General features: G+C 31.5%; 1 long non-coding RNA gene across 1 annotated transcript in view; it reads left to right on the top strand.

Annotated features, from left to right (window-relative positions):
• The window catches only part of LOC119831107, a 28,290-nt gene extending 10,384 nt beyond the window's left edge, over nucleotides 1-17,906 (top strand). The window contains exons 2-3 of the long non-coding RNA XR_005287882.1: nucleotides 4,961-5,020; nucleotides 16,924-17,906. This is a non-coding gene — a long non-coding RNA (uncharacterized LOC119831107). The remainder of the gene's footprint in view (nucleotides 1-4,960; nucleotides 5,021-16,923) is intronic.
• Nucleotides 17,907-19,872: the final 1,966 nt, after the last annotated feature.

The following is a 19,872-nucleotide window of genomic DNA, read 5'->3' as shown; positions in this document are numbered from 1 at the left end:
CATTAATTATATAGCTTATTTTGATCCATTATTTCTCCCTTCGCAATTCACTAAAGACAATTAAAGTTCGCAGTCAGACGGATAGTAAGACGTTGCATGGTCCATTTTATACTGTTCCATTCTTTTATCACAATAGAGTATCAGAGCAGGGCATCGGGCTCATTACGCCTCAGGACAATAGCAAAGGTAGGATTTAGTACGATTTGAACTGCGGTGTTGAAACCTAAAGCGTTATATTTTATACTGAAGAAATCATTAAGGCATTAATACTTATGTTTTGATTTATACTGAGCTTTGTATTTTCTTCTATGATTACAATATTCTTAAAATAAACTTTTTAGCGTTATGGTCTCTTTTTATTGGATATTTATAAACTCTTCAATTAGAAGATAAACTAAAATGAAATAATATTTATGTATTTACATGAATTTGGGAGATTTTAGTATACTTATCTTATTAGACCTATTTGTTTAGTTATAAAATATTAGTACAACTTCGTTTTATTCCCTTCGTTCCATTGATATTTTCTAAAGACACACTAACACAGGAAGAATCACGATAAAATATATTATTTTGTATGAAGGGCTATACATTTAACTGGTCAATTAATTTTGCGAAATATTTCCCGAGAAAGTACGATCGTATTGCAGTTTATTAAAGCGGAATAATAAAATTGGTTTATAGATATTTCGAGGCTTGGTGAGAGAATTATTGGACAAGCCAGCAAATGACGATATTAATTTATAACAGTTAGTGTTGGTGTTATTTATTATGTAGAGAATACCTGCGTAGTTTGTTGCCTAGCTATTCAATGTTAGTTATTTGTAACACTTCTTCTTATTAATTGACATTGATTTAATACCTGAAACGCGCGTACAATATAAATATAGGCATTATTTTCATAATCATAAGGTTTATTTGAGAGTTTGATTAAGATTCTCATGCCACGTTCATCTCAAATAATATAGTGATATTAAAATCTGCTTTGCTTAAGTAAAGTGATACATTCATTCATAAATGAATAAAATTAGACACTAAAAACTTTGGAGTGAGAGAGATTTTTTACGATCTTAACTTTACGTCACAGATAATATTATATTATAGTTCGACGTGTTTTGTTTTGTCAGCACGTATGAAAACTATTTAGACGATAAGTAACAGGATTTAGTATGAGAAGATAATCTTTACAATATGCGATATAACATCTTTAAATCCATGTCTACGATATTGCAATCTGAAAACAATGGTCAACCGAGGTGGCGACTTTACAATAGAGACGGCACGATACGAGAACCTCACGACACCTCGGTTCTTGATAATGGACCGATAAATTATTATTTTCTATTTTACTAGCATTGCCTCGAGATAGATGGTTTCCTATGATACATAATTGCTACTTTGTATGTCGATTTAATCAACTTTATTTTCACAAATACTTCGTTTATATCATAATTGATTGGGACACTTTTCCTCTTATACAATCTCTGAAATGTATAAATACAGAGATAATTTTGTTGAAGACGACAGTCGAGCATAGAAGGTTTGGTAACTGAGCCAATTATTTATTTTTTGTATTCTATTTTCTAAGAAATATAGTTATGTAGGAATCGTTAAAACAGTTCCGACCATTGGACGCTTAAGGCTAACTGAAATCACGATACAATTCCATCGAAATGAGAATTCAAAAACGCGGTAATTGCCGTGACGTAGTGGACATTGCCTCTCGTCACGCAACACCGCCTTTTCCACGAACGAATTCGATCAAACCCATGCCTCTATCTATTCCACGTACATCGGTTAATTTGACAGATTTTATTACTTATTCCGTGTAGGAGTGCAGCAGTGAATGCTAAATACGCGATGGATTCGTGTGGAATTTTTAGTGTGGAACATGGTAGCGGTGATTCTTATTGTTTACGAAGTTCAAGGTAATCTTTATCATTTATTTCAGTGGCATGTAACTACAATATGTTATTGTTGTATTGTAAAACGTTAAATTATCTCCAATATTCGCCTATCACTTGCTAAAAATTTTGATCTTCCCTATTTTTTACACGCTTTTTATTAGCTTCACCTGTATGTTTGTATGTTTGTTTGTATGTTTGTTTGTTTGTAACCGACTTCTTTGGGCGCGATTTTGACCCACTTTAAACGGCCAGATTTCGTTCAAACTTTGTAGATTTATTAAGGACCGATGACAATACACTAATTTGATAAAATTATTCCATTTTTCAATTTGCAAAATATGATTTTTGTTAAAGCGTGTTTTTTAGTTTTTTTTAAACTATTATATATTATTTTTACATCAAGCAACACGAGGTATGTATATTGCATATAAAAAATATTTGTTCGATACTGACTTCAGTTTATATAAATTAGACGACGCGTCATTTCGTAAAAGGTCGATCAAAGTACAATTACGAATAATTGCAAAAATGCATTATTTTCAATACAGTTATGTTGAGATCATCATAATTTTAATAAACACTTGAAATATTTCGACTGACAAAATTATCGATGACTACGTAAGAAATAATAATATATTGTAAGTATATCACATTTTTGTGTATCGGGGGCGAAGAGCCGCAATCAGATTGAAAGTTATTTAAAAACGTTGCCAAATAAAACATTCTCACATTATTTGTCCATTTGAATGAGTCACCCTCTTCAAGAATTACATTAAGGTTAATTCTCGAGCGTTTTCTTAAGCCGGTAATACGATAAGACCTCACAAGTTATCATCGAACAGTTAATATTACGCGATATTTAATATTGTTTCGGGCTACCGGGTCAAAGGGATAACATTCGAATTTTATTATAATCGAATTTTTTTTTAGCTTCATTCTTATTTGCCAGTCATATAAAAGTTTTATAACTAAAGAGTATTTATATGTTATTATTAAATAGATTATATAACGTTACAACTGCTGTAATATAATTAATCTATATTTAGCTCCGTATATTAGATAATTTAGCAAAAATACAAGCTAACTATGTAGACGTAATTGCCTATTCTAGTTTATGACGTGCCTCAAGCTTGAGATTGGGAAGATTTGTTAAAAAAATGAACTATACTTGCAATACATTTATATTCAATTATTACATTTTTTATACAATTATATCCACTAACGATATAATCTTGGTGTCCACTATTATATAAAAAAAACTTCCTGGCTAGTGATAGGTTAAAAGGAAGAAAACCTATTTTTTATTGGGAGAACCTTAAAAAGTTAATAAAATTATTATATAATAATATTTTTTATTGTTGTTATGTGGAGTAAATATATTTTCTCGTCATTTTGTTTCCTTTTTTTTTATACATCAGTCAGTCAGCTTACTTCAATAATGATTATAACCAGACTGAGCCATTCGTTAATCTGTTGCAAATACTACAGCGATAATAAACGATAAAAATTTTAAATTGACAAATTTTATGCTCTCCTGATCGTCGTCAGCGATGTCGTTTTAAATTTTTATTAATATGTAAGATAATTTAACCGGTAAGTGGACTGTAATGGTGTGTGAAGGCGCATGCCTGTATTCGGTTATCCGCCCACTAAACAGTATTTTAAAGATTTTTAATAATGACTCTTATTTGTTTAGCATATTCAAAACATTAAAAATGTCTGATAAACAGCGTGTTTTCTTCGTCATATAATGTACAATGATAGTGGATTTAAATATTTATGAATGAAAAATGAACTTATAGGTTGTGAACCATTTATTACTTGAATTTCTATCTATTTCATAGATACGAAATAAGGTCTGCGAATAAAATATAAAGAATAAATAAAGCTGGCTTAAACCGTATCATTGAAAGTAGTTTTTGCTGCTTTTCCTTGTTTTTTCCGTTTAAAGACAGTGTGTATGGAACTTGCGCATGCGTCTAGTTACGATGTATGTCGTTCATAACTAGATGTATTTATAGAACAACATTATATTCAATAAGAAGGTTACCTCTTTACTTGATGTTTCCTTTGCTTCTAAAATGAAATCTTCTTATTTAGTGATATATAACTCCACATTTGGCACTCTTATGATGTTACGACGCTACCAAAAACGAAGTGGTTTCTCATTTCGAGTTTAGTGGTTTTGGCTTTTGGCAACCGATTAGTCTGATTCTTTCCGTGTTTGATAGGGAATAGTCATTTTATCCCATTTTTGATTCTGGAGTGGTATCCATGCAAGTATTGGTGGTATCACTAACACGAGTATCTTTTATACATACATATGCAGGTTTTCCTTCAATAACATATTATAATGAGAAAGAATCAAAACATACATATGTTTCTAAAATACCAATATGATTTAAGAAGAAATAGATAATAAACTATATGAAATATTAAAAAAGAATTAATATCAAAGTAAATTAAATTCAATAAAGAGTCGTAGATATTTTATATTTTACAACATGGCATTGGTAAGTTGACAATATAATAACTGAGAAATTTTGAAAGAATAGAAAAAATTTCTATTCTTTCAAAATTTCTCATTTATGAAGCATTTCAATGCTATAAAAACTAAAAATTAAATATAATAACTACAAATAAAACCATGTTTTCTTACTATGGCTAAATATTCATCCGATTATAAGGATTAAAAGTATCAATACTTATCGCAATAATGTATCTATAATGCTGCTACAATTCCGTTAGCAGGCACGCGTTGCAAGGGTAGCAACGCCATGTGCGGGCGCAGGTGCGCGCCGGCTGCTCCCGCCAACTGTCTCTGGACATCACTCCATCTCACTTTGTTTATCTGTATCTGTTGTGTAAGACTTAATAGAAGGCCTGGGTCATGCGGGTTAAGATGTCTGTTATAGAAACATTTGTATTGGGCTTTTAGGGGAAAGAAAGCCTATAGATTATACTCATTGTATCGATATTTATATAATGATTAAAGTCTGGTTTAAAAGTTTCATCGGGTGATCAGTATTTTAAATAATTTTTTTTTGTTTCAGATTTATGAAACTGGAGTACAACTGAAAATGAAGGGTTAATCCATGAACACATTGGAAATGGTAGGTTATTTAAACTTATGTTTTGATTAAAAAAAATAATTGAACACCTATATTTCTATATTTCTCATATTGTTCACCTCATAACTAATTGCTTAACGTGTACAAAATAGCTGTATGTATTACCAAATGATAACATAGTATTGGATTCTTTGTGTGTTCACGTTATTTGCTGAACAGTTAACACCATCCATACACACATTTGCATCGACCGACTGCTTGAGGAATGGAATTTTTGAAATTGTTAGATGACATTTTAAGTATGACCATGATTGGTTAGATTTTTATTGGGTAAATATAATTTTGTTATACCATAACCAGAGATAAAAATAATGCTAGTTCTATTCCATTAAGAATAGTAGTAAGAAGTGGCCATAAGATTTGAGTCCTTTCACCACTTTAATCTATTTAGATGTCGTCGTTTCTACGATAGATTTGCATTGATTCTACATTAGATAGCAGTGAATTCGTGTTGATTCCAATTCTCTTATCGGATTGACTAGTATCATTATTGACTGTAAATATTACATAAAATCTAATATATAAAATTCTCGTGTCACAGTTTTCGTTGCCATACTCCTCCCAAACGGCTTGACCGATTCTTATGAAATTTTGTGTGCATATCGGGCATGTTTGAGAATCGGCTAACATCTATTTTTCATACCTCTCAATGATCAGAGTAAGGCAGAACAGCGTTTGCCGGGTGCAGCTAGTAGTTTTATATTATTTTAAAAGCGCTCTAGCCTTATCAATAATTATAATTAAATAGCGTTAAATAAATCGATTCCCGTTTCTCTATACATTTAGCGTGGGAAACCGAGACAATGGGAAGATCTCAAGTTCATTTGGTACTTGCGTCAAGAAATCGTGAGACCCGTGGGACTGTTACTGTTTAAATAGGAATAATAAACGTGCCGGCATTTGCACCGGTTCATATTAATATTTCATACGCGGCTGTGTACGTGTTACTTGTAATGAGTCAATCGGAACCCGCGACCGGCTAAACGCAAAGGTTACTGAGAAAGCATTCGCCGAAACCCTTATTTGTGGATACGAAGAAATCGTTGGCTGCAGTTGGCGAATTTTGTTTTACCGTTAAATCGATAACGCTAGTATGCAAAATGTGGTTTAGGCTATTTTAAAAACTGCCATTTAATATATGTCGTGGTTTATTTCAAATTTTACTTTTTTCGATATTTAAGATGTAATTTTAAAATACATTTACGAAATGTAAATAAAACTATGTAAATATAATATAAAGTAATTCGACCGGTTTGATTACAGAGAGAAAACCATTATAAAAATAAGATCTTTACATTTTAAAACACGAATAATTAGGTACGCGACACTACAATAGCCGAGCGCATAAAGGAAAACGTCATTTCAACACAATGCTGTTCCAACACTTTTTGCACGTCGCGAAAAAATTTAACACTAAGCTAAATATAACAAATCAGTCTCGAAGTGTTTGCCCACGAATCAACCTGCCCACATCCTACACACATACATTAGCATCCTAAATATCCGACCGTGAACTTAGTACTAGTGTGAACGAACTCATTTAGGAGTCAAAATGGTTAGTTGATCGCATTCGCACGTGTCTCGCGGTATTTGCGTGCCGGTCTCAATATTTTCTCGCCTCGCCAATCGTATATCGAGGCATCGACAGGCTCCGTACATCAGTGACCCCGGGCCCTTCTGGTCACGATGCTCTGACAGCTATGGCCGGGAGAAACTAATGACAAACTGAAACCAAACGCTAAGTCAATTTAGCTAACGATTTACGGCTTATTCTATTATTCTATTGACAATGGTGCGAAGTCTTTCGCGGTGTCTGTATTGTTTATTTTAGTCGTCTTTAGTCGTGCTTAAACGGTTAATTCTATTTAAATTAAAAGGAGCTTCATTTATCATCGCATCTCCGTTACACAATTCAGTGTTGGATGATAATTAATAAAGAAAAACAAATTTCGCGCCAATTATCCAAGCAGTATTTGAATAGCAAAACGTTAGTTCATTGCGTGCAATTCGCAACAAATATTGAATTTATCGATATGGTAATTCATCTTTACCGTTTCCCATAGGATTGCAACACTGGCTATAAAATATAGAACGTTACATTAGCAACTGTGGCCGCGTTCACACGCTCGAGAAGATTGCGGCCAAGATTCGTGGCTCGTGATTGATCGTCAACCGTGCTTTTAGCTCTTAAGACGGTTCTACGGATTACGCTATTGTCTCTGGAGGCGAGGAATTAACATAATAGACGTTATTAATGGCTAAGTCTATAATTAGTTATAAACAAATACAGATGGAAAACGGTTATGAAGCGTTACACAGTGACAAATTTTCATCATATCATAAATGTGTCATAGGACTCTTTTACTTGGCTCTTTTAAAGTTCATTTTAATTTACTTATGTCAAAGTGTCATCCAATTAAATTCAGCCGTATATTTCTTGTCATTATTTTATCATTGCTATGTATAATATGTAACATCTTGTCTTGTTTACAATATTAACATTAATTTGCTTTGTCGTTAATCATGGATTGCTTATACACATAGATACATACTAAAGTAATTGAAGGCGGAATAACGTTAGGTTAGTTACAGATTAAATATTCCCGTTACAGCTTTTGTATTCTGTGTACACGCCCTTTCGGGATGTGTTGGTATGCTAAGCCGGTAGATCGTCTTTGAGATACAGACGATCTAGGCGTAACTTCAAGTGCATATTTTAATTCTTATTATGTCATGTGTTATAATAGATATATTGGGTTTATCGAAGAGTTTTCCTATGACTATTAAAGCAATTATTAAATAATTAAATAATTATGGCTTCAACTCCTTACGTAATAAATGGAGCAATCGTAGAATTACAGCTCTTTTTTAAGTTTTCGAATGTATCATTTTAGGCATCAACTATCATTAATTGGCGATTTAAAGTATTAATCGCCTGTATTTTGTTTATACATATAGGTATGACAATAAACTGAACAGGTATATTTAAATAGAAATTATTCAAAGTAAGCTCAAAGTTGATGATTACGACGTACGAGCGTCATAAAGGTCGGGTTCATAACCTGCCTACATGAGTGTTTTAGGGTTGTCAGTATCGAATTAAATGTACACTTCATACTACAAATTAAATGTTTTTTCTACACTTTAACGTGCTGAAAAAAATATTACGACTAGATAATTCTATATTATTTTAAATAAATCGTTAATCTTTAAAACGGTAGTAAAGTAATTACTACCGTTTTAAAAATGTCTTTCTTTAGAATTGGCTTTATAAAGAATTGTTTAGTTGAGTTATTACGGTTTGTGTACAGTTCTTTTTTATTTTTTGTGGTCTAATCACTAAAATATAAAATTAATTTGAAGAATTCTGAAGGATGACATACTACAAAAATTATTATTCATTACTGTTTGACAACCCTATTGACATACGCGTACACGTGGGAAAAGTGCTAATGCTGCAACGTTCCCGGAATTATATTCATTCGATATGATGTCTTTTTAAACTTTCTTCTATACATATATTTATATTTTGTATCTGTATAAGAGACAGCTTTTTATTTGTGAGAGGTTTTATAATTTTAGTCACTATTCAATCGGTCATGTTAACGTTACCTACTACGAAAAGTAGGGGATGTGTTTTTATCGATTCAGTAAGCCCCTATTTCTAAGTAACAGCTGAATTGTCACCTTTAAAATATATATCTGTAATGTAAATCACATAACAATGCGTGTTGAATACTTTTTATGGTTTTTGGGCTAGTTTGTCAACCGACATCAAAAGAAGGAGGTTTTAAATTCGTCTCTTTTTTGAATTTGGTACCTTAGAACTGGATGAACCGATTTTGATGATTCTTTTTTTATTTGAAAGCTAATGTTTCCTGGAAATAAACCGTCTTTACATGGGACGGTATTTAAAATTTGGTCTAGTTCTTACAATTTGAAAGTTTAGTTTTTGTTATTTATTTTAAATCCTTTCATATCTAACGATGAAATTTAGAAGTGTGATAGATGGACCTTAAATTAAATAATAGAAAATACTAAACGAGTCTTGAAAATTTTTAGTTTCTTATATATAATCAAAAACAAGACGTTTATATACGAGTCTAAAATTTATTTAAACGATATAACATTGCAATAAAATAACTGTTCAAATTATTTCCAATAGTGTTGTTATTAAAGTACCGTAATCATTATTTTTAAAAGCATAAAAGAGAATCTGATCAAAATGTGTCATCTACTTTTAAAACTACTTTTAAAAGAAAAAAAAAACATTTGTATGTATAATTTTAATGTTATGATTCATAATTGAGATTTGACGAAATTACTTGTGTGTGGGCAGTAATCATTAAAGCCCACGTTTTTTTATTTGATTGACCCGACCTCTGGTGTAATAATAAACGATTGCAAAATATCATGCTTTAAACTTAATCTTTTTAAATTTTTATTAACTTCCAAATTCAAATATTATAAATACGAAACTTTGTAAGGATGTGTGTGTGTGTTTGTTGCTCTTTCACGCAAAAACTGCTGAAACGATTGCAATAAAATTTGGTACGTAGACAGCTGGACAACTGGAATAACATATAGGCAACTTTTTATCCCGATATTCCTACGGTATACGGACTTACGCGGGTGAAACCGCGGGGCGCAGCTAGTATTGTTATAAAGACTATCACCGAGGGAAAAGACACAATTTTGTAGTTGTCTTGTCAAAAAATATACGTAAGCAAAACTTGATCTGTTTGGTTTGGTACAGAAATTTATTTTTAGACAATCTTTATCTCATTAAAATACTATTATCGTGTTTTTTTTATAATTTAAAGAATAATTAAGATATAACCTTAATTTATTTAGGTGATAGAATATTTAAATTCAATCTATTTATAACGTAAAATATTTTAGATCTATCATCTACTGCGTAATGATTCAATATTGCGCGTGCAGAACGTATTAAGACATTATAAGACGAGACGAATCGCTGCTTGATTTTTGTAAATTAAACCTAATTACTACTACATTTAAAGCTATTTTCAGAAATGTAATGTATTCAACCATACAGTTAACCGCAGGATGGTTGTATCCTGGAAAGCAGTAATTATTTCCCAAGCTAGTATCGATTTCAGTTGTATAAGAATTGGCCGAGTCAGGTGGCTGGTTTATCATCGGGTTTTACTAGTCTATCTAGAGGCTAGATACTAGACTTGCAGTTGAAGCTGTTTAGTGAATTAGTGATTAATAGCAGGTGTATAAATCGCTTTTTATCCCTCTATTATTAGCAATGGATATTGATACAGACAGCATATGATTTAGTACACCAATTATGGTTTAAAATTGTTATAAATTTTTGTTTAATGGTAAAATATAACAACTTCAAAGGTGATTTTTAAATGTTTGTATATGAGAACAAATTTTTGTACATACTGTATATGTCTAAATATTTATTTTTGTCGTTAATGCAAAAAAAAAGAGACGTTTTTAATAAGCCATATTACGTTATAGAATAATTTTTAAATGAAGAGACATGCACTATACAAAATTATACGATTTACTAATTTTTTGAAGAGAAAAATTATCTTTATATCGATTACTTAAAAAATGTAACTAATTAGTATATGTTATCATTTATGGGCTCTTAGCTGGGCTATCTACACTCCTTGTAGTTCGACGAGACGGATGCGGGCTTGCCTTTGATATTTCATTATTATCAGAAGCGGGCAGATAACAGTTTTGTTGGTAGTTTGTTACGTTTAAATGTCCTACTAAGTTGGCGCAAGCTTTACTGAATAAATTAAGTATTAAATATTCTTATAAACCTAATAGTAACTGTATGTGTATTGTACAATAAAGTGTAAATAAATAAAAATAAATAAATAGTTATTTGCGATACTTTTTATTTCCCGACGTCATATAGCAACTAATTTATGTTATTTATGTAGTTATAAAGTTTATTCGTAAAATATAGAAACACTAATCATTACTTTTTAATATAAAAGTGTCTATATGCAACTTTTTATTGTATTTGTATCATTCTGGTTACATATAGAACAGTAAAAATTACTTTAATAAGATTAAATTTCGCCCATTACATATAACTTCTATGAATATAAGATATGTTTCATTATATTATATTCAGTTTTATATATAGACAAAAAAAAAACAATAATTACCAGTAAAACACACATCAATAATATAATATAATATAATAAGAAGGTTCGCAAATATTTGACAATATAAATATTAAACTATGTAATATAATGTTGCGTTTGTGAAGCTGTTTTAAATGAAGTGATAACACTATTTATATAACCCGTATCATAAATAAAACGGAAAGAATTCAAAAAATATATTCTGCAAAGTTGTGCAGGTATACTAAAATCATAAAGAGAAATTTCTGTTTGTTTGTTACGATTGTCGGAATCGACTGCCACGTTTTTAACTCGTTTTTAACTTCTGCCTTGACAGTTTCATATTTTACTTTTTGGCGGATGCTTGGGTTATGTATGAATGGTCCAGAGATAGTTTTTAAGCAACCTTTACATGACTGCCAAGATATGAAGATTCACAGTTTCCTCGTTACCACGCTCGCTGTAAGTGTTCTAAATAGTGTGAATTATAATAAATAGTAAAAAGTCGCTTTCTCTGTCCCTGTGTCACTATGTATGCTTAAATCTTTAAATCTACGCAACGGATTTTGATGTTTTTTTTTTAATAGATATAAAACTTGTTATAAATAAAAGCCTGTACAATCTGCTGAAAAGTCTAAATGAGTAAATACTCGAAATTCTGCTCGCGTAACATCAACCGCAAATAATACCGAATAATTCAATCGTATAAAATTAAAATTGTCTTAAACAATAGAAAATATATTTTGTCTAAGCTTACTCACAGTCAATTTTCGACGCTTTCCAAGTCGTTTTAAACCGGAATACACTTTACATAGCTCTACAAGTTACAGTGGGAATGGATCATTTTGATGCGCTGTAGAAAATCCGTAATGCCGCATTTGACGGCCATTCTCACGCCTCTACGACCATTACTTGCTAGAATCACCGAAAACACCATTTAAACCTTATAACTTCCCATATTAGGCTCAAATTTCTACTGGGAATGGTTTATTTGGTTTCCAGGAACTTTTTCTCAAAAATATCCCGTTATAAACTCATTAATATTCAGGAGACGGTGTTGCTTATTATGAATTAGATGTTAGACATCGAACTTATCAGCAATAAATATTTATTTAACGATTATTGCTACGAATCGATAATGTCAATATTGTACAATAGTTGTTATTTGAATTCGATTGGGTCTAAATAACCGACTGGCTGCTTTTGTTTTGCTCGAAGCATGGCTTGTGGTAGTTTCAAAATATTCGGGTAGTATAATCACCCGTTTAGATATTATTAATGAATAAATTTAACTCATTGCAACATTATAATATACTAGCTGCGCCCCGCGATTTCACCAGCAAAAGTCCGTATCCCCTAGGAATATCGGGATAAAAAGCCTTTAATTAATTGCCTATATGTTATTCCAGTAGTCCAGCTGTCTACGTACCAAATTTCATTGCGATCGGTTCAGCAGTTTTTGCGTGAAAGAGCAAAAACACACACACACACACACACACATCCTTACAAACTTTCACATTTATAATATTAGTTGGATAAGATTCTGCTTTTGATTTTACAAATAAATATTAACAATTTAACGTCACATTTATCTCGAGCAAGCTAAAAATATACGTCGTCATTCTAGAATTAACGAGTATTTTATTAGACAATGGCAAATAAGCGTTTACAAATCTACGCTTTATTTATAGCAACAAAACCTCCAGACGTATAAATCTAAAAGTTCTTGAATGAAATTCCGATGCATCTGATATTTCACCGACGTTTATGAATCACCGATGGCAGCATAACGGCTCACACATAGTTAAGTATTCCATAACTTACCTCCATACACGCAATTATTTAATATTCATCTTATTTATATTCACGTATTTATTGCTCTATTTACTCTGGGATAATAAATCTGTGAGATTGTTATCAATTTAATTACGTAAATGGCTCGTCGTGATGAAAGCTGCATGATTTATGGCGCCTACGCGATGTCTTCACTTGAATAATAAAATATCATGTCATTTATTTTACTTAGTGCGGTTCCGTATAGCTAATTACACGTTCCTCGTATTATTTAAGCTCATTTTCATTTGTCGTTCGAATAACTTGATACGTATGACAGCTGTCGTCGCTAGTAATAATATTCAGTTTATTATGCAATAAAAACTGTAATAATTTACAAGATAAGCCTCTCCTTGTTGAAAATATGTGCTAATATTACGTTTTGACAGCTGTCACAGCTATGCAGCTTTAACAAAATAGTATAGGCACAGATTATATGAAATATTGTGGCTAATCAGAAGGTATTAATTTTGCAGCAACGTGAAAATGTATTGTTAAATGAGCATAGCACAAGCTTTGCTCAATTTGGGATATACCTACCGTTTGTGCATTGACCGTTATTATTATATACCCATTTCAAAAATGGATGTTTCTGGATGGATGGTGGTCCTCAATTGGATGTTTTTGTGTTTGTTACCTTGGAACTTCCGGCTGGGTGAACCGATTTCGATAATACTTTTTCTATTTAAACGCTAGTGCCTTTCGTGTAGTCCCAATTCAATTTGGTCTAGTTCTGACAATTTGAAGGATCTTTATTTTTTTGTTAAAAGTAATTATTTTTACAATTTCACTTATTTATTAAAATGTAATTAAATACCAACTTATTATCAACAAATATTTGTTCCTATTAATTTGTTTCCAATTAATACATTTCCAGAGTATTTAGCATTTACATTCGCACTCATAAATAACAAACTGATTACATGGAACACCAAGCATAGTAACGAAATACCTTGCAAGTTTCTTCAAAGCGGGGTTTGAAGAATATTAACATATAATAATTACCTAATCATTGTACACACTAAATACATACAATATCGATTACCGAATATGCATATATGCGGGTCCCTAAACTGCTGGTTCCGTAAGGCAAACGAACTTGAGTAACCCGCAGTGACGGCTCACTGAGTAATACATAACTTAACTAAGCTGAGTTTGCATTACTGTTTTTTCAAGGTCAACTTGTGTGAGGTATGTGTTCTGGCTTTATATCCTATTTGAAAAAGTTAAAAACCTACAATATTTTCAGTTATAAAATAAATACAAATCTTTTAAAAATTATTTGGCTGGGATTGTTCTTTAGAACATGCTTTTACTTCAGTAAAGCGTGAGTCATAGAATATACCTTTGAAATATTTAATGTTTCTCAGATCTTGTAATTTAGTTCTAAATTGCAATAAAAGATAATGGTAGAAATATGAGTATATTAGTAAGAAATAAAAAAAAGTAGAAAGTTGAAACTAAACAAACTAAAACTTGTTTCATTTGAATATAATCAAATAAGAACTTGAATCATGTTGATTCACTGAGTTAATGTCAAATACATGTTATTTTTAAGTGAAAACTAAAATCCAGTTATATTAAATCCTGTGTAAGCGAGGCTTTAGGCAACCCAAACGTCCGAGATTTTACGAATCGTTACAGAATTTTCGGTGACGGCTATAAATCTGCAAACGTAATTGCAGGGTTTATTGCTGATATAAATAAAAAACCGAACTTGCTTATTAAATTAATGTTTTCGTTTAGTTTATTTTTTAGGTTTGAAATTAATCATTTTTTATATCTGTCACATATTTTATGATTGATAAGAAACGTTTCGGTTTTGCTTAGTTGTATTTGAAATAATTAATTGAATTTCCCGCTTAAAAACAATATTCACATAGTTTCAAATAATTTCTACGTATTAAAAATATTTTTGTCTATGAGTAGACGTTGTAAGATCATTGACCGACCTTCGATATTTTAATATTCTTATGTAAATAATGTATCATCATTGAATTTTATTTCAACGGGTAAAACCTTTTTTTTACTCAAAGACATTCTTTATTTTTAACAATTATTCATTAAGCCCTAAACGTTCTCTAGTATGATTTTTTCGCGCCTTTTTACATCTACCGAGTTTGAAGGGATAACACAAACTTTTAAACACATAATTTTGAAAAATATATGGTCACTAACAAAACATGTCTGTAGGCAAATAATTTCATGTGTTTGTTAATTTTGTACGTGAATACATAATAATACATCATGCGTCTGTCAATCACGACCGTGAGTCATTTGATGTATTTTGTGATGTTGTCACAATGTAGGCGTGGAATATTTTATAGAATACAATTTATATTAATTTGGATTAATTTCTTGAGTTACAGACATTTTATGTGATGTATTTTTAAGATAATTATTAAATGATTGTTTGGAATTTAGATAATTGAACGCGACTCTTTATTTGTAGAGGAAATTTGATAAATTATATAAAACGGGAAGCATGTGGGGAAAAACTTCGGTAAAATCTTTTCCTTTACTACGGAGGAAGACCCGCGGGTGTAAGCCTAGTACTGTATAAGTATTGCATGTATAATCATTAAAACCCAATAAATAAAGGTTTGAATTGTATGCCCTTGCATACCAGTGACTATAGAGTTGTGTGTTTTAATTGGTACAAGAAGCATCCTCGTATATGGCCATGCGACATGAGTGTTCTTAATTACTACATTGTGATGTCACTGCTACATTTCTTACTTTTTTATACCTTATTAATATCGAACTTCTTATTATGCAAAAACTTGCCCATGTTTTGGTATAATCATTATGGTTCAGGAGTTATTTATGCTTTTATTTTCTACATTGATCTGATTATCCTTGTTATAACTTATATGACGTGCTGGGCTATTAGCTCAAAAGTAGTGTTATGCATAAGATTACGAGAGAAAAATGTACAATAAATTATACTAAACAGATTTGAATAAATTGGATCATTGATATTATATAATTTTGTCTTACTCTTATCATTTAGGGGTATAATAATAGACGTTGGCCGATTCTCAGCCCTCCCCGATATGCACAAAAAAATTTTCATGAGAATCGGTCCGATCGAGTATTACAAGGTACTCTTTTTATGATTTGTCATACAAAAAAATCATTTAAATTAAAATTATGCTCTTTTTACTCTGATTTCGACGCATTATTATTGTTTAAATCAAACACTCATCCAAAGTCTAAGAGACGAAGCAAATATAGTACAATATTAGTCACTTCTAAATGGGTTAGAGACATAAACTCCAAATTGACATTTGAGACCATATTGTGTAGTAAAGAATACCTTTTTATGAATGGCTATCAAAGATAGCTCCTCTATGTTTTTATCAAGCATCAAAATCAATAAATCTTTGCAATCCATTATGTCATCGACATAGTCTTGGTCGCAGGAGCGGGCGTTGGCTCGTTCCTTATGAAAAAGGAAACCCGTTTTAGTAAAGCGTGTGTCTAGTATGTTATAGATAGGCGTTCAGGGAATGCGAATGCAAACAAATTTGTATCGTAGAGATGCCTTGCTTGTGTATGCTTAATAAGGTAATCAAGTATGGTATTTGGAACTGGTAATATGCGCGAGTTGATTTCTCCACGAGCCGTGTTTTATTTGTTAGGTATATGATTTCCAATACATTCATCCTATTCTACTAATATTATAAATGTGAAAGTTTGTAAGGATGTGTGTGTGTTTGTTGCTTTAGTATGTAGACAGCTGGACAACTTGAATAACATATAGGCAACTTTTTATCCCGATAGTCCTATACGGACTTACGCGGGTGAAACCGCGGGGCGCAGCTAGTATTGTATATTGAAATAAATAAATACCTTGATTTACGTCCAATTCTAAAAAGTGGTTGATGATTACAGATTTACTTATGCATTTTTGTCTTATTTCAGATTAAACGTCAGAAGAAGCAATATTTGGTTGACGTGAGTATAAATCAATACACAAGTGTATTGTATGTATCTAGCGTGGTATTCATCCAATATTCTTTGTATGCTAATACACGTGTCCAATATTTTATATTATTATATTAATGTAAGAACATCTTCCTCTATCAATGGCACATACAGCTCATAACAATCAAATTTAACCGTTTTATGAACATTGGGCGCTCACAAGCTAACCTCAATCTAGGAAATAAGCTGAATAAGTAACGACTATCTTAAATATCAACTTCAGACAACACACATAAGTTATCACAGCTTAGCTCCGTAATTGTGGCCTAAGTAACGAAAATATAACCCTGATTTTAGTTTAGTACTCATGAATAGAAATTCGCATAGAATCCCACGGTAAGCCGCACAATTGCTTCCAAAGTCACGCTTGCTCCTAAAACCGGCGAATCTTGAGCCTTCGTGGAATGCAAGAGAAGCGAGTGGCCTAATAGAATAAATTTCAATACAGCAAAATCTATTCATTAATATTAATCTTCGGCTATATATGAGACCGGTATAATGTGCTTTTGTTTTTCTTGTTTATTACCTCTATTTTCGACTTGGGCGATAATAGCAGTAAATAAATGCCATCGGTTTAATGTACAATCTTATGTTTATAATGGTCGTTTATTCTCACTAATATTATGTTTATTTGTGTGTCCTTCTTTCACGTAACGGAGCGATTTAATTATGAGATTTTTGTGTCTGGACAAAAAGGAGGCTAGAGAATGACATCGGATATGACATGACGACGGTGTGGAATCAGTCTGAGAGTGAAACGTCTCATTCCCGTGGGAATTTCCTTAGACCAGGCGGACCAAGCCGCAGGCACAAAGCTAGCTTGTATTTTTAGATAATTAAGAACGTCACATAACGGTTAATTTGTTTGCAATTTCTAGTTGAATTAATTGCTCCCTTAATGTTTTACTTCATTTTTACTACTTAATAGCTTCATTTTCTTATAATAAGTATACAAGTCCTTTATTATCAATAATATCACAAATATATTTAATGCAATTTATAATTAAGTGATATATATTATTATGTGTTTTCTTTTGGTACTTGTTTGTATTGCATGTTACGCTCGCGTGTCCACAAATTGATTGAATCGATGGTTTAAGTGATGTGAGCTTACACTAATTGTGCTTGCTAATATGGTGCAGGTGTGACGTACAATGCTGATAAACAGTGTATTTTGTAAATAACGCTGTTCCTTACATAGTTCGAAGGCAATTATTTAAATGTTTTGGAAATTTATAAGGACACAATGCACTGCATTTACATGTCGGATATCAAATGATGAAATTTCTTTCTATTTTATTACAAGTAAGATGGCTAAGCAATGATTTTTTTAATAAAGAAGATTCGCACAAATCATTAAAAAAAAGGTTTTCTTATTAGAAATCTTAAGTAATAAGCCTTTTAATTCATTAATTTCATTGTTCTGTTCATGATCTGCACAAAATTGATTAGGGTTAACCTCAAATAGTAAAAAAGAAACAAAAAGCTGTTGATACAACAGAAAGTAAAATGTATCTTTTCTTTACAACATGGAAATCGAGCTCTCGGCTTCTCCGTTCAGGCGGTACAATAAATATAGTCTATTATTTTATTACGGCCGTACAAGAATTGTTCAGTGGAAACATTTATATACAATATGAGCGAACAATGCTGTAAGCGGTATGTATTAAACAATTCCCATCTTATTGCATCTGTCGGCCGGTAGGTAGCATTAAGGGTATAAATTGTTTTTGCTAAGAACCCGTTCTCGGATTGTCGACAATTGTAATTCCGTTTTATGTTTGTTTGCAGACAACGCAGTTACGGTTACTGATTGAAAAATATTACACCTATTAAAGTTATTAGGATTGTTAATTCTCGAGATATCTAGATTATGCTCGTATTGTCATGATTAAATCGTAATGATCTTTAATTGTTTGCGAATGAACTACTTTTCTCGTAATATAATTGTGAAAGTTTGTATCAACATTGAAGTATCTAATAATCTATGATTTCTCGGCTTGGCCAGTAGAATCTTGAAATAATGTGTGGAATATTAGAATATATTCGCAACCCCTATCAAATCTTTTTGCTTGGATGAAAATAAATAGTTTTCTTCAGGGCATTGAAAAGTGATTTAATTTGGGAGTCGAGCACACTCCCATAGAAGACCGATGTGAAATAGCAGCATATCACTGTGTTTCGTATGGTGAGTGGGAGAGCAAAAGACCAGTATCCTTTTCCTTACCCTTCCCAGTTCATTTTTTTTCAGTCGTCAATCATTTTCTTACCACTTATCTCTTAAAAGCGGGCAGCGCACTCGTCACGGTCTCGGGTGCGTTTCAAAAAGAAATCACAGACATTTCCTCATAATTCCCTATATAAAACTATCCATATACGCAGGGATTTAACTTTAATTTTGCAATACTTATTAATTCATAGATAGACTTGTGGCATACAAATTAATTGAGGAACAATTAAACCAACTATCTTCTTTATATACATCCTTAAAATGCATTAAAGAAAATTGATTAATTAAATTTTCCGGAATTTTAATGTACCATCATGTAAAATGGTCATTATTAAGAAGGTAAATGGTATAGCAATTAGATAATCTTCAATTAAATTTACTTCTATTAAAAGCTTAATTAAATTGCTTTTTAAAAGTTTATTGTTTTATGTGTCCTGCGTCCGTAAAATCAGAAGTTATCGCAAACAAAACACAAATAAAAGTTTTTATGGTTCCTGTCGTGTTGAATAAACAATTTAAATGAAATCAAAAGATACAGGTGGGAATGTAATTATTGCATAATTGTAAACGTTTTCTATTAAATTAATTTGATTGGATCGCAGCTTTATCTCATATAAATAAGCTGCATAAATGATAATTTTCTTGAACACATATAT

Source organism: Zerene cesonia, chromosome 1 (assembly GCF_012273895.1).
Source record: "Zerene cesonia ecotype Mississippi chromosome 1, Zerene_cesonia_1.1, whole genome shotgun sequence".
NCBI lineage: Eukaryota > Metazoa > Arthropoda > Insecta > Lepidoptera > Pieridae > Zerene > Zerene cesonia.
The sequence above is the reverse complement of the archived record's forward strand: the minus strand, read 5'-3'. Positions and strand labels throughout refer to the sequence as shown.